This window comes from Dasypus novemcinctus, chromosome 22, assembly GCF_030445035.2.
Source record: "Dasypus novemcinctus isolate mDasNov1 chromosome 22, mDasNov1.1.hap2, whole genome shotgun sequence".
Lineage (NCBI taxonomy): Eukaryota > Metazoa > Chordata > Mammalia > Cingulata > Dasypodidae > Dasypus > Dasypus novemcinctus.
Window position 1 is genome coordinate 15,116,355 of NC_080694.1, and position 15,503 is coordinate 15,131,857.

At 36.3% G+C, this 15,503-nt stretch overlaps 1 pseudogene; it reads right to left on the reverse strand.

Moving 5' to 3' along the window:
* Positions 1 to 443: 443 nt before the first annotated feature.
* On the reverse strand, positions 444 to 1,478 carry LOC101447963 (zinc finger and BTB domain-containing protein 44 pseudogene; annotated as a pseudogene).
* Between the last annotated feature and the right edge of the window lie 14,025 nt (positions 1,479 to 15,503).

Sequence of the window (15,503 nt, forward strand, 5' to 3'; positions counted from 1 at the left end):
GTTTCCCTCTTTTAGCAGTTGTGAATAATGCCATATGAATATCAGTGTGCAAATATCTGTTCAAGTCTTTGCTTTCAGTTCTTCTGAATATATTCCTCATAGAGGGATTGCTTGATCATATGGCATTTCTATATTTTGTTTCCTGATGAACTACCAGATCATCTTCCACAGAGGTTGCACCATTTTATGCTCCCATCAACAGTGAAGAAGTGCTCCTATTTCTTCACATCTTCTGTAGCACTTGTAGTTTTCTGTTCTTTTTTTAAAAACTGGTGTTTTTGTTCTTTTGCTTTAAAGATAATTCACAATTCATACCATCTGCTTTTGATCCATCACCTGCTGTTTAATTGTATTTTCTTTCCCAATGTGTGAATGGAAAAAATATTGTAATGCTGTTAGCATTTTTTAAAAATTGGCACTTCAAAACATTTGCTGAATTGGCTTTATTGTATCATGGAAAACACAGAAGACATTCCACCTATAGAGGAAGACTGTGGACCAATGGGAAGGTCCTCTTGAACTTGCTCACTTCCTGGTATTGTCTGCTAATCACTCAGTGAACAATGAAATGACTGATAGACTGGGACACTTTCTCATGAACTTCCTCACCACTTAACCTTTTGACTTAGACATGGACATCTTAATACCAGAGGCAAACTAATTATTGCGCTCTCACAAGTCACGTAATCAGCCAATCTTCTACATGGCTCAGATGGGCCAGGAAATTTCAAAGTCTGGGTATTTTCCACATACTTAACCTTTTCAGGCTGCATCATTTGATCAACTCCAAAAGGAGAAGTCCATGGAAAAGCTAAAGAAGAGTCAGCTAGTTGATTTATACCTTCTGAGGAGGGAGGTGAAGAATTCAGTAGTTGGGGAGAACTTGTTCACTACACTTTCCAGGACCTTCAGGAGACATAACTCTTTAGCTTTTACACTTTCTCCGGGACTCTTGGCAAAGAGGAATGATTCTACCACACTGCACTCTGAAGACAAAGAAAAATGCTTCCATCTCAAGGAGTAAAATTGCAGTTGGAATTTTTTTCTTGTCCAGCATCTAGACCCTTTTCTGGTTGGCTGTTGGGTGTATTCCATAAAATACTTGATTTCATGAACTCTGAATAGGTGCTGGCAACTTTAAATATTTACGTGTAGCTGGTGACAGCTAGAACACCAGTAATATTTTCTGTGTTAAATGACAGAGTGGCTGTGTAAACATATTCTAAAAGGGGTAGAAAGCCAGTCACTGTCACATGATGTAAATCCAACACATTCTTCTCATCCTGGGTTAGACCCATAAGCTTGTTGCAAAAGAAATCACTGCAAGCTGCTAGGACCACCTTATGTGCCCAGAAGATTTTGTCCTGGACACACATATTGATACTACCAAAATGTCCATCGTTTTGCAGCATATTTAGCTTTCCAAGCATTTCCTGGCTATGGGAAGAGGAACTATGAGTAAATGTTTTCAAACCCATCTTCTTCCACTTCTACAGATGCTCTTCAAGATGCAATGATTCAGATGTGTCCTGTGGCAGTGGTATGGAGCTCTTAGGCCTACTGCTCTCCTCCTCCTCCTGCTGCGTCTGGTGGTGACCTAAGGGAGGGTGGAGCATGTAGCTTCCTTCTGGTCCCCCGGGATCGAGTCCCTATCTTATGCCACTGCACAGAGGCCTGTGCATGGCCTTTGGCTGTGGCATGGTGGTGCATCCTTGAAGAGATTGCGCACAATGGGTGGTGGTGGTGCATTCCGGTGGCCACTGGGCTCAAGGGGTAGGAGTGAGAGACCAGCCCAAGCTGGAGTAGATTTGCTCAGCCATGGGCAGCACGCAGTTCAAGTAGCAGTGAATATTGCAAATCAAATTTTTTTGGCTTCCTCCTCAGATTACTCATTAATAGTATATAAAAAGGTATTGATTTTTGCATATAGATCTTGCATTCCACCACTTTGCTGGAATTGTCTATAAGTTCTAATAGTTTTGCTGTGGAGATTTTTTTGGATAGTCTAATGATAGGATCATATCAACAGCAAATAAAGTTTACTTCTTACTTCACATTTGCTTCTTTTTTCTTGTACAATTGCTCTAGCTAGAACTTCTTGCACCATATTGAATAACAATGAGAAAAGTGGGTATTCTTGAGGAGACTCTTTCAGTCTTTCACCATTGAGAACAATGTTACCTGTGGGTTTTTGACATATGCACTATATCATGTTGAAAAATTTTCTTCTATTTCTACCTTTCGGAGTGTTTTTAACAAGGAAAGGTACTGTATTTTGTCAAATGACTTTTCTGCACCAAATAAGATGATAATACATTAATTCTTGTTCAATTTATTGTTGTCATGTATTACATTGATTGATTTTCTTATGTCAAACCACCTTTCATACCCAGTATAAAACCCTCCTGATCATGGTGTATCATATTTTACAGGTGTTTTTGGATTTCATTAGCAAGTATTTTCTTCAGGGTTTTTGCATCTATTTTCATTAAAGAACATGTGCTGTAATTTTCTTTTTTAATAATATCTTTACCTAGTCTTGATATTAAGGCTATGCTAGCTTTATAGAATGAGTTGGGGAGCATTTCTTCCTGTTCTGTTTTTTGGAAGAGTTTGAGCAATATTTGTATTAGATCATCTTTAAATGATTGGTAGAATTCACTTATGAAGCCATCTTTTCTTGGACTTTTCATTTCATAGATTCATGTTTATAAAGTATCAGTCCATCCAAAGTGTACAATCAATGGTATTCTGTTGTGCATTCATCACGCCAATCAGTCCCAGAGCATTTTCATTATTTCAATAATAATGTTAATGCTAAAAAACAACCAACGAAGCAAACAAAACTCATCACCTCTCAATCTGTCTATGCTTCCCCTGACATACATAGCTGCAATTCTTTCCTTCCCTCCAGTTTATTTGTATATGTATTTTGTAATAAGTCTTATATATGCAATGTCATCCATATTTATATTTTACATGAGGTTTCACTATGTTATATAGTCCCATGTTGCATTTTTTAGCAACTGGTAATATAAATGTCCTTAGGCCTTCCCTTTCAACCACTGTCATTTTGGGAATAATTTTGATGACTGTTTCAATTTCACTTTTTTGTTTGGTTTGTTGAAGTCTTCTATTTCTTTTAGGTTCAGTGTGATTTGTTCAGGTTTTTTAGAAATTTGTCCATTTCATCAATGTTGTCTAGTTGGTTGGCATACAGTTTTTGATAGTGATAGTATCTTTTTATAATCCCTTTTATTTCTGCTGGGTCAGGGATAATGTGACCCTTCTCATTTCTGATTTTATTTATTTTTCATTTGTTAATCTAGCTAAGGGTTTATTGAATTTGTTTTGTTCTTTTCCAAGAAACAATTTTTGGTTCTGTTGATTATTGTTTTTAATTCTCTATTTCACTTCTTTCTGAAATAATTCTTGTTATTTCTTTCCTTCTGCTTATTTTGGGATTGATTTCCTATTATTTTTCTAATTCTTCCAAGTGTGCAGTTAGGTCTTTTGTTTTAGCTCCTTCTTTTTTAAAATGAGCATTGATGACCTTTCCTTGAACCTGTAAGTCTTGGTATGTTTTGTTCTTATTTTCATTAGTCTTGAAGTATTGACTGATTTCTTTTACAATTTCTTCTTTAAACAACCAATTATTTAAGAGTATATTGTTTACTGTCCATATATCTATGAATTTTCCTTTTTAATACCTGTTATTCATTTCCAATATTTTTCCACTATGATCAGAGAAAGTGCTTTGTATAGCTGCAATATTTTTAAATTTATTGATATATGACATATGTCCCAATATATTTCCTATTATGGAGAAAAATCCATGAACACTTGAGTAGAGTATATACCTTGCTGTTTTTGTATTGTAATGTTCTATAAATATCCATTAGACATAGTTCATTTATCATATTAGGCAAGCTTTCAGTTTCCTTAATTATCCTCTGTCCAGATGGTCAATCTAATGCTGACTGGCAGTGTTAAAAAGTCTAAGAATTATTGTAGAGGTATTTATTTCTCCCTTCAGTTTTTTTAAGATTTATTTTACTTATTTCTCCCCACCCCATTTGTTCCATTGTCTGCTCTCCATATCCATTCACTGTGTGTTCTACTGTGTCTGCTTGTATTCTCATTAGGCAGTTGTGGGAACTGATCCTGGGACCTTCTAGAGTGGGAGAGAGGCAATTACTCTCTTGTGCAACCTCAACTCCTTGTTCTGCTACATCTTCTTATTTTCTCTCCTCTGTGTCTCTTGTTATGTCATCTTGCTTCACCAGTTCTCAGCATCAGCTAGCAATCCTGTGCAGGGTCCCCTTCCTGCACTGGGTGACATTCCCATGCAGGGGAACACTCCTGAGTAGGGCAGCATTCCAGAGTGGGCCAGCACTCCATGTGGGTCAGCTTGCCATGTGGTCCAGCTTGCTCTCACCAAGAGGCCCAGGGCATTGAACTCTGGACCTCCTATATGGTAGAAGGGAACCCAATTTGTTGAGCGACATCTGTTTCCCTCTTCCTTCAGTTTTGCTAGTGTATGTCCCGTGTATTTTGGGGTATCTATGGTAGGTGGATAAATATTTATTATTGCTATTTTTCTTGGTGAATCGTTCCCTTTATTAATATAGTGTACCATATTTCATCTCTTATAACAATTTGCCAATTAAAATCTATTTTATCTGACATTAGTATCACTACAACTGCTCTTTTTTATTGCTATTAGCATGGAATGTCTTATTTCAAACTTTAACATTCAGCCTGATTTTATCCTTGCATCTAAGGCGAGTCTGCTGTAGAAAGCAAAGATGGCTTATTTTAAAAATTAATTCTATCAGTCTATGTCTTTTTTTGCCAGGTTATAAAATATGAACATCTTTAATCACATGCTAATGCCAAATCAGTTACAAAGTGAATGGAACAATTTACAATCTCAGAAAGTGAGTTTCATTTCTTTCTTATTCCTGCAAACACTTGGTTTTGAAAAACTTTTAACTTACAAATTTGTCAGAGGTGAGATAATCATTCTGTTTTGCATTTTTATATTACTGAAATTATACATAAAAATAATTTCATTTGTTTTCTTTATTTTTGAGGATGTTAAAATGTTTATTCATATCTTTCCCATTTTTATTCTGGGTTGTTTATTTTTTCCTTAATAATTGTAATAGTTCTTTATATCTTATATTTTTAAAACTTGGGCAGTTCCATGTGCTATAAATTCCAGGATATTATATGAATGGTCTCTTACGGTATGTCATATTTTGTAATAGCATTTTTTAATCTCTGCGTAATTCCATGGAGATTCATCCAAGATATTGCATGTATCAGTAGTTGGTTCAAGTTTATTGTTGAGTTGTATTCTATAGAATGGAAGTATACAACACAAGTATAGTTTGTTTAACCATTACTCTTTTAAAGGACATCTAGGTGGTTTACAGTTTTTGGCTAATACAAATAAGACTTCTACAAACATACATGTACAGGTTTTTATGTGAACATATGTTTTAATTTTTCTGGGGTAAATTCCCCAAGAGTGTGATTGCGGGGACATATGGTAGCTGCATGTTTAGGTTTTTAAAAAAGAAATTGTGAAACTATTTTCCAGAGCACCATCCTATTTGACATTCCCACCACCAATGTATGAGTGATCTTATGGAGGTGTTTCTTTTTTTTTACCATTTTTTGAAAAGTTTATTGAAGTATATCACTCATACATAAACATAAATAAACAATAAATATATAGTACTAGTTGTGAACTTACAAAACAAACATATATATCAGCATACAAGACTCCCATACCTCACCCTACCAGTCTATGTCTTAATTGGGGAGTTCAATCTATTTACATTCAATGTTACTACTATAATAGCATTACTTATTTTGTATATTTTATCCTTTTGGTTTCTGTTGTAATATCTTGCTATTGTGTGTCTTTTGGCCCTTTTAGTTTCTCTTATGTTCTTCATTTCTCCATTCTCGTTCAAGGCTCTCTTCCTTGTCTTTTCCTTCGCGGCTGTAACAGTCTTTGATATCTCTTATAGATTTGGTCTCTTGGTGAAACACTATCTCAGTTTTTGATTGTCTGTTAAAACTTTAAACTTACCTTAATTTCTAAAGGCTAGTTTTCCACATAATGAATTCATGGCTGGCAGTTTTTTCTTTTTATACTTTAAATATTTTGTACCTTCATACCTCCATAGTTTCTGAAGACAGAAAGAACTTAGCTTTATTAAGGCTCCTTTGTAAGTATTAACATTGCTTTTCTCTTCCTGCTCTCAAAATCCTCTCTTTATGTTTGGCCTTTGACATTTGAACAGTAGGTGTGTCACAGTAGTTTTCTTTGGATTTATGCACTTTAGGGTTCATTGTCTATCCTGAATATTGATATTGTTCCTTCAGTTTCCAATTGGGGATCATATTCCTGAGCCCAACTATTATGCAGGTTTTGTAATTACTCAGTTTATTTCAGCTCCCTTGTTCATTCAGATTCCAATTGGGGTCCGTTATTTGAACTGCCTGACTCCCCAAAACATGAGCAGCATTGTGAGTGTTACTACTGGCTAAAAAATCAGCATGATCTTGATCCTTTTCTAGTACAATTTGCTTTTTATCTGAGGTTATAATTACATTCAGTAATGATTGGATATCTGCCCAATTTGTTGTGATGGTTCCAATAATAGATTTGAAAAGATTTTCTGCTTCTATGGTGTCCTCTCTGTAGCTAGGGACTCAAATCTTTCCAATTATATAGGTCTGTCATTGAAAACAGAATATGGGTATATAGATAGCCCCTTGATTGTCCTTATTCATTGAACCCTGCATGTAGTTGTCAAAGAGGGAAATGGCCCTGATTTTGCTCTTCCAAGGTAGAGGGACCCTGACAAAAAGTCTCATCCCTCTTAGTGTAAGGTTGGGATATAATTTCTCGGCGGATCTAATGGCAATTAAGGCTCATTTCTATTCCTTTTGTATGGCAATGGAGGTGATATTGGCATTGTGACAATCTCAAGTCTCAATGTATTAAAAATTATTGTATCTAAAACATCATCAGAAATAAAACATCATCAGTGCAGATAGAATCAGTGAGTGTTTTTCTGACTTTTAGTCACCCATCTTTACAGCTACTTAACTCCTGCTTTGGTTCAGAGGTTTGATTAACTATTTCCTTTCCTGGTTGGTGTGGTGAACCCTTGCCATTTTTGGCTTTCAAGTGTTGGGGATACATGTCCTGACTTATTGGCAGTACACCATGTCTGGAACAAACTCTCTTAAGTTTTTTATTTTGGGCTAACTCCATAAAATATTAAATAAAGGAAATATCACATTTACTTAACCTTCTTTAGAATAGATCCAATTGCAGAACAGTATTGTACTCTAAGGACCCTTGTACTGGTCATTTCTGTTCATCCTATAATGCATATTGAGGCCAGATTTACTTACAAAGACGGAGCATTCTCTTTTTTGTCATTAGTTCATACTCAAATTGTTCTCAATGCTTGATAATGCAGCCTGTTAAGTTTCTCTTTTTTTCTCTCAGAATTCTGGTTATTCTCATTTTAATAGTTTGGCTAAACAAGTTCCAAGAAACCTAGGCAACCAATGTAAGTAATTCCTCCTGTATAAGTAACATCTCCTGGGAAGTGGACTTGGCCCAATGGATAGGGTGTCCACCTACCACATGGGAGGTCCATGGTTTCAAGCCCTGGGCCTCCTTGACCCATGTGGGGCTGGCCCATGCACAGTGCTGATGCATGCAAGGAGTGCCCTGCCACGCAGGAGTGTCCCCCGCATAGGGGAGCCCCACGTGCAAGGAGTGTGCCCCGTAAGGAGAGCCACCCAGCGCAAAAGAAAGTGCAGCCTGCCCAAGAATGGTGCTGCACACATGGAGAGCTGACACAACGAGATGACTCAACAAAAAGAAACATAGATTCCCGGTGCCGCTGATAAGGATAGAAGCAGTCACAGAAGAACACACAACGAATGAACACAGAGAGCAGGCAACTGGAGGGGGGGGAGGGATAAATAAATAAATAAATAAATAAATAAATAAATCTTTAAAAAAAAATAAGTAACACCTCTCCAAAACCAAGCATGACAAATTTCAACTTACAGCTTCAGCCAGAGCTATTGTGCTACTGAAAAGGACAGGAAAACCTCACACACAATACACAGAGAAGAGAACATATTTCCTTTCATACCTGCCTCCTTTAGGGATCCTAGATACCCAGGGCAAGAAACTCATGCTCCAAGTCTCAGAATAAAATACTCTTGACAGCTATAGAGTCAAAGCCCATAAACATCTAATCTTTGGAGACCACCAAGCAGTGTCTTTATCATGAGGACACTAGTCCATCTTTGTTGCCAAATTGAAGGTAACCAGAAGAGTCTGCAGATCATCATATGGCACAGCAGAATAGGAAGACACACTAAATTGCTAGGAAGGAAAAGTGGTTTAATCAGAAGGTGGATGACAGGAGATCTAATCAATCTCAAATATGTCTCCTTATTGAGGGATTTTCATACAGCTTTAATATAGATTTGAAACAAAGAAATTTAGTTGTTGATTGAGATCTCTGGGAAGAGTCTCAGGAGTTTCTCTCCTGTTCTGCTCTAGGTAATATCAAGATAAATATCATACCTGGTGACTCTAAGTTTCATTGTGATAAGGATAAAAGAATCAGTGAAGTATTCCATGCTTACATCATATATTTTTCTATACAAAGAAGAAATAAAAGATCTGCTTAATTTCAAATAAAGCACATTGACAGAACTATTTGCTTTCCTACAGAAGCTTCTATCCTAAGGTGCTTGGTAGGTTACACATAGATTTTATTTTACTAATGCTACAGAAATTAGGCTGAAAACACATAGGAAACTGTCTAACTACATTAGAAAACTATGAAAAGGGAGAAATTGATTACCTAAAATGCATGTTACCAAAATAATAAAGTGCAATTTTTTAATTTCAGAAGAGTGAATTTAAAAAGAAAATGAAAAAATATTTATTTGCATGTAAATACCTGTATCTAAAATGGAAATACATTGTTTGATTTCCCTACAGAAATAATTTATTCTTCTATATCTGATGATATGTCTGAATAATTTTGTAGTTAAAAAATGCAAAGAATTCTTTAAAGTCCATCTTAATCATAGGAAAATCAGCAGTGAAATTTAATTACTTATTTTGGGAACACAAAATACTTTGAGGTTTGAAGCAATATCTGACATAATAAGACCTTTACTGAATGGTCTCTTCCTTTCTTGGTATTAAAATATACACACTCAAGAAAAATTAAAATATTTTTCCTTGAATATATTTTATTCAATATGAATTTTTCTATTTATAGTCACATGACTGACTTGAGAAAATATTGATAGATTACAAGTCCTTTTAGACATACAGATTAGTAGGAATCTTCTTGCTATTGGTGCTGTACTGTACTTACCCAGGAAAACCAAAATCCATAAAATTTGAAGCCTCATGGACAAGGCAGGAAGATGGATTTTGAGACTATTAGAAGGAAGTGAATGATACAAGGCATGACTTTATTAGATTTATCCTAACATCTGAGTTAAACAAAGTATGTCTTTTGAATTATAAGACTGATGAGGTTATCAACTGCATGAAAAGAGGATTCACCAGCAAAGCTGTGCTTTTTCTAGAGAGAAAGAAGCTCTGAACTACAGACTTGGTGAAAGCAGCTTCATTAAAACTTAGCTTTCTTGTCTTTTCAATTCTTTTTTGTTCTAATAAGGAAAGGAGAGAATTTTAACCAGGTGTAAGATTTCTAATTTATTTTGGAAATAATTTTCTTTTTATTCAGAAGGTATTATTTAATGTGACTTCAGGCAGTTGGGCCAAGGCCATCTGAAGTTAGGTGAAGTTATTGTGGAGATACAGTATCTCTGGACTTAATTTATTTATTAATTTTTCAAAGAGAAATTCACCTAAAATTGATATTCAGAGAATTTCATGCAGTTAGGCCAGTAGGAGAAACAAATGAACAAACAAATGTATAATGAAATTTATATGAGTGACCTGAAGGAATAGTAGAATTTTAATAGCGGCTATAGGAAAGGCAAAGTCTATCTTATGCTGGGGTTCAGTGAAGAAATTGATGAAGAAATGACACAAAAGAGACCAAAAGAACATACTGTTATATGGGACAATGTTTGAGGGGGTTGCCGTGGAAATGAAGGATGATTATGGTGGTCAGTGCTGAAATAATAGTTTTCTTTAAATGCATTTGTGTGTTTCTGAGCAGTGATTTCTATTTTAATCCTTGGATACCTGGAGGAGTCCTAAATTGAAATTTACCCAATTTGAAGAGAAATATTTTGTTAAAGTAGCATACCTTGATTACATTTATTGTGATTGACATCTAGGTTAACCAGACAGTAATCTCTATAGGAGGATAATTGGTTTTAAATTTTTGGGTTTGTGTGGGTAATGTCTTGAGTTATATTTGATTTTCTGTGCCTTTGCCTATGAAAATAGATATCTTTATTGCCATTTTAGAACTGAGAGTGCAATAAATTGAAACAATTGAATAAATGCGTGAGAATGTCATGACAGTTACAGAAATGGAAAAGAAAGGGGCTACAATTAAGTATTAAAATGTTCTAATAATATAGTTTGAGGAGTACCGTGCAGAACACAAAAGGAAGAAATAACTAGAATAGTTTGAATACATTCAGGAGACTGAGATGACAGAAAATTCTAGGGAAAATAAAGTTTGCAAAAGGTCTGATTCTTTAGTTCCAAGTTATAGCCTGAGGAACACAAACTGGATTTAGTCAGAGGGAGCTAACTGGAGATGATTAGCATGATTTTTAAAGAGAAAGACAGTGATGTTATTAAGTCATCATTTTAAGGTGTGTGATGACAGGGTAAGATGCTCATGTGGATTGATTGTGAGAGGAGGAAGATATCAGGCATGAGAGAGGAAATAGACACAGGAGACATTTCATTCTTAACAAAAGAGCAACAATGATGTTAAATTATGAGATGATTATAAGAGACATGTTGCTGGTAAAGATTTCAAGAAGAAACAGGAAGGATGGGAATTCAGTTGGAGACATTCAGTCAGGTGATAAGCCATTTCATGAAAGAGAAGGATTAACTAATGGATATAAATGGAGAAATAATGAAAGCAGGAATATTATGGTGTTAAATTGAGCTGGTTTCTCAAATTACATCATTCAACTGCTTATTAAGAGGTATTGTGAAATGTGAGGGAATGTGATGTTTGAAACTATAGAATGTGAAGTGATTATGAAATGTGGAAAAATAACTCAATTATCAAGCTGTCGTCTGTATTCCAGATATATTTGAAAGCACTTGGAGTAGTGATTCTTCATTGAGACCTAAAGCAAGAGCTTAAAAATGTTCTGTGTCAGATGAGTAAAAACAAGACAGATAATTACAGTCACCTCCTATGAAGGTAGATGTAGCAGTTTGACATTATTGATGAATTCCAAAAAGAAATATTGGATTAAATTTGTAAACTGATCTTTTCTTCTGGGCTTATTAGATTATATTGGATTCATAGGTTTACTTGATTAATTATGTTAACATCTTGTGCCAGTAGGGTGTTGAGTCCCCACCCTTTGGTGGGTGGGAACTCACAGATAAAGGCATGGCAAAGCACAGAGTTAGGAGTTTTTGAGGTTGGAGTTTGATGTTGAAGCCTTAAGCTGGAACCCTTGGAAGTAAGCACACAGAGGAAACAGAAGCAATCCCCAGGAACGGAGGAACCCACGAAGCCCAAATCCTCAAAGACACTGGCCGCCATCTTGTTTCAATACATAAAAATAGACTTTGATGAGGGAAGTAACTTATGCTTTTAACTCCTACCCCAAATAAATACCCGTTATAAAAACCAACCAATTTCTGGTATTTTGCATCAGCACACCTTTGGCTGACTAATACAGTAGGATTGGTAAATAGTAAGATATTTATTGACAGATAAGGTAAAAAAAATCAGCTCTGTCATTCTCAGGAAGAATGTGCTGAAGTAAGTATGCTTGGATTGATTGGTAATAAACATTACATGAGTTAGAATCTGATGTTTTGGAAGTGGGCCCAATGCAGTGGAGTTTTTCTTGTGACAAGAAAACCTGGGCATAGGGTGTGTATTAGTCATGGTTCTCTAGGGAAGCAGAATCAACAAGAGATATCTGCTAATAGTATGTGATTTTATAAGTCTCTCGTGCAGTCATGGGGATGCACAAGTCCAGTTTCCACAGGCAAGCTGCAACCAGGGTCTCCAATGAACGTCGAGTGAAGGTTATTGATGCATTCTGGGAGATTTCTCTGTCCAAAGACAAGCTGGAAAATTCTCTCTCAATGCTGGAATCACTTCCCCTTTTAAGGCATTTAACTGATTGGGTTAAGCTTCACTCATTAATGATGGCAATCTCTCTGATTGATGTAATTGTAATCAGCTATCTATGATTTACCACTGCAGTAAAGTCAGTGGTGACTAAAGTCCATAAAAGCCCTTGTATTAGAGTAAGCCTAGTGCTTGCTTGTCCAAACAATTGGGCACAATCACTTCACTGAGTTGACACAATAGTCCATCACAGGGTGTAATTGTGGTAACAGACTATATAAAGAGAATACTTTGAAAACATGGTAAGGATCTGATTATTGATATGCGTGGTGGCATTCTAGGTAATACCCAGGAGTGTGGCATGTGACCCTTAAGTTACTTGAGATTGGAATACAGGAAGAAAAAATTCAAACTCTAGCTGTCATTTTCTGGCCATGTAAGTTTGTCATATTTTTCTTTCTGAACCTCTCTTTAGGAAATTTGTTAAATTGGTGCATTAGCGTTTATCAGCAGGGTTAGCCTGAGGATTAAATTAAAAAAATATATGTAAGTCTCCAAGCATATAGAATACAACCATTTTCGTACCAGACTTCAGCTACAAATAGCTAAGTTAATCCTAGCTCTGTTTATGAAACCTTCTCATTAATTGTCCATGAAATGGATAAAATTGTTAATGATAGTTTAGAGGAGAATTTACAGTATACACATTTTCTCAAACAAATAATGAAATGTAGAGATGTTGTAGCTGATCATGATTAATATAGGACAAGATTTCAGTTATCACTCCAAACTGTTCAAATGTATTTTCTCCCAAATTCCTTCATTCTTCATTGTCTGAGCCTCCTAATCCTATGAGAATTGTGGGACATGACTAAGATCATTATGACCTATGTATTTCTGCTATTTTTTGATGCAGGGGAATTTCAAGACTAGGTTTGCTTGATGGGAGCCATTGATTTCTCCCAATTGATGAAGACTTTGAATTAATAAACCCCATAATAAAATACATTCTTAAGTTTTTCAGTTGCTTTTCTTTTTTTTTTTTTTACTTTTAAATAGGTCTTTAAATTTTATTTTTTAAAGATACATAGATCATAAAAAATGTTACATTAAAAAATATACCTCACACTCCCCACCCACCTATTCCCCTCATGTCACTAACCTCTTTCATCAGTGTGGCACATACATTGCATTTGAATACATTTTGGAGCATGGCCACAAAGCATGGATATAGTTTACATTGTAATTTACACTCTCTCTCAATAGATCCAGTGGGTTATGGCAGGATACATAATGTCCTGCATCTGTCTCTGCAGTATCATTGAGGACAATTCCAAGTCCCAAAAATGCCCCCTTATCACACCTCTTCTTCCCTCTCCCTGCCCTCAGCAACTCCCAATGGCCACTGCCTCCACATCAGTGATAGTTTCTTCCATTGCTAGAGTCACAATAATTCTATAGTAGAATACCAGTAAGTCCACTTTAATCTATATTTTATTTCTCCATCCTGAGGACCCTGGGATGGTAGTGCTCACTCCATCTCTAAATTGAGAGGGTGCTTCAATCCCACATGGCTGATGGATGGAATTCTCCTTCTAGCAGTTGTAGAGTCTCTCAGTTCCCTGGTGTTGTGGTAAACTATTTCCACCTACCTGTTAACTGACCTAGATTAGTCCAATGAACCGGAGAGTAGGTTTTTCAACTCTGCTGAGCCTCAGGTTCTAGCTGGCACATGGATAGTCCAGAGATTCAAGTGTCCTGTGCATACACTAACCCCAGTGCCAACCACAGGTTATGTAAAAGTGACAGAAGAGGCATGTGTAGAGAAGTCACATCTGAGTCCAAATCTATCTCACTCAGGAGCACAAATTCCAAAGTAAGACCCACAGGAAAGGCACTGAACTCCAGAGCCATCTGTCATGACCATAGGACCTGGGTGTCTCTATATTGGTCTGTTAGGTTTTGTTGGTAAATAATATTGTTTGGACCCTCTATTTCCTTAATGTTCTTTGGTTTGGATGTTCTACCCATTATTGAAAGTGATATATTGAAGTCACCTATTATTAATATAGAATCTTCTATTCCATCAAATTTGTGAAGGTTTGCTTAAATGTTTTGATTATGTGGAGATTTTTTTTTTTTTAACCAGGGATTGAATCAGGACCTGGTACATGGGAAGCAGGTGCTCAACCACTTCAGCTACGTCCATTCCACAGTACCCAACATTTAAAAAATTTTAGAAAATCTTTTTGAAAGGTACATATATAAAAAATGTTACAGTAAAAAAATATAAGAGGGTCCAATATACCCCACTCCAATACTCCCCACTCCTTCCACATCAGCAACTTCTTTTATTAATGTGGTATATTCATTGCATTTGATGAATACATTTTGGAGCACTGCTATACCAAATGAATTATAGTTTACATATCCATTCCATTCAGTGGCTTATGGCAGGATATATAATGTCCTTCATCTGTCTCTGCAGTATCATTCAAGACAACTCCAAGTCCTGAAAATGCCACCGTATCACAACTCTTTCACTCTCCCTGCCTTCAGCAACTCCTGTGGGTATTGTCTCCATATCAATGACATAATTTCTTCCATTGCTAGAGTCACATTAATTCTATAGTAGAATACCTGTAGTCCAAACGAATCCATATTTTATTCCTCCATTCTGAGGACCGTGGGATTGTGATGCCCACTCCACCTCTAAATTGAGAGGGGGCTTAGATCCCACATGCCTGATGGATGGGATTCTCCTGCTTGCAGTTGTAGACTCTCTTAGTTCCTTGATATGGTGGTTGACCATCTTCACTTCCTTATTATCTGAGGCGGGTAGTTCCAACAAACTGGAGAATAGGTGTTGCATCTCTGCTGAGACCCAGGACTCAGCTGTCACATGGACAGCCCAGAAATTCAATTCAAGTGTTCTGGACATAAACCAACCCTAGCGCCAACCCCAGTTTTAGTAAATGTAACAGAAGAGGCATGTTTAGAGAAATGACTTCTGAGTCCATCTCCATCACACTCAGGAACACAAATTCCAAAGTAGGGCCCACCTGAAAGGCACTGAACTACAGAGCCATCTGCCATGACCATAGAACCTGAGCTTCTTTGCAGCCCTCAGGAGAAATACTACCTGGGGTTGTATCTATTTTGGCT